The following is a 1738-nucleotide window of genomic DNA, read 5'->3' on the forward strand; positions in this document are numbered from 1 at the left end:
TATTTTTAACAAATCATAGTTTTTAATAAATCATAGTATATATTATAGTATGAAAGTTATTAAATAAATTCGCCAGGTGGCAATGTAAGTTTATAAATGAAACAACAGAAAGCTGAAGGGGAAAATAACATGTATCGTAATAAGGATACTCTGAAGCAAATAGACGCGTCCTGTTGGCTCTGACACTCTGAGGCGAATGTCAAAAGCCCGCGCTGTCTGACAGGAGATCAACTCACTGTCAGAAGATCTTGCGAGCGTTTGCGAAGTAACGCTCGGCAAAGAAAAAACAATGGCGGCTGTGACGCAGTAAGAAAAGGAGAACAGGGCCGGAGAGAGTTGCAAAAAGAGGCAAGGAGGGTTGCGGCGGTGAAACAGAGAAAAGGGAATAAGCCCAGTAAGAGTAATTAATGAAGTAATAGGAAAAAGGGGTTAAATAGTGAATTTAATAAAAGAAATTCTTAATGATATAAATATGGGGAATATATTCAGTATAACCCAGGATATAACAGGGGAAGGGGAATGAGGAACTTTTAATATGAAAAAAGAAATATATATAAATAAATGTAAATAAGTGTAAATAAATAGGGAAAAAAATGTATATGAATTAATATGAAGAAATTAATTAAGAAAAATAATTGAATAATATGAATTATTAAACGTTTTTTAAGGAGCAAGATATATACTTCTGAGCAGCAAAGAAGAAGGAAGTTACCTGGGCGACAGTTACCTATAGTACCTGTTCCGTTATCTGATTGGTTACTATGTCGGTGCAGCATACTAGGTTGCATCCTGGTTAGCATGCTTGTCTGCACCTTATATGTTAAATTTTTTCTTGAATACATACAGTACCAATTTGCTGCTGAGTTCAGTAAAAGAAGTTAAAATATAATATGAGCATCTTGTCTTGTCTTAAAATAAAAAATTATAACAAGTAACACGTGTATTCAATTTAGATTAAAAAAAAGTGATAACCAAGGTTTATATACTTATAGGTACTAATAAAATATCGGATTTACGCTGTTTCAGCAAAAATGGCTACAAGGACACCTCGATATATGTGTGTAGCCCTAGTCCACCTAAACTCCCTACCTATTACTGCATGGTATCCTCCTAGTGAGGACTAACACGCAGCTGGAACCTCCTCTCTTACCCTATAGTATGGTGGCATAGGAGGTCTGTACTTCTGTATGGTGGGGAAGTACGAACAAGGGGCAAAGTAATTGATAATTAAAATGGTAAGAATACCCTCCAAATTATACTAGGAAAGTATCTGTTTTGTTTGGGCTATGACTATAGCACCACAGCTGGTGCCCTTGAAACATGTCAAGTAGAGATGAGCGAACTTACAGTAAATTCGATTTGTCACGAACTTCTCGGCTCGACAGTTGATGACTTTTCCTGCATAAATTAGTTCAGCTTTCAGGTGTTCCGGTGGGCTGGAAAAGGTGGATACAGTCCTAGGAGACTCTTTCCTAGGAATGTATCCACCTTTTCCAGCCCACCGGAGCACCTGAAGGCTGAACTAATTTACGCAGGATAAGTCATCAACTGCCGAGCCGAGAAGTTCGTGACTAATCGAATTTACTATAAGTTCGCTCATCTCTAATGTCAAGCATAGTCTGCTAGCAGAATCAATAGCGAAACACTAAATCAGTTGTTCCCCACTCACTTATCCACCAGCCTATTCTATGCACTAGGAAAAAAAGGAATTCAAAGAGTGCAGGCTCCATTATGTGAC

Source organism: Hyla sarda, chromosome 9 (assembly GCF_029499605.1).
Source record: "Hyla sarda isolate aHylSar1 chromosome 9, aHylSar1.hap1, whole genome shotgun sequence".
Taxonomy (NCBI): Eukaryota; Metazoa; Chordata; class Amphibia; order Anura; family Hylidae; genus Hyla; species Hyla sarda.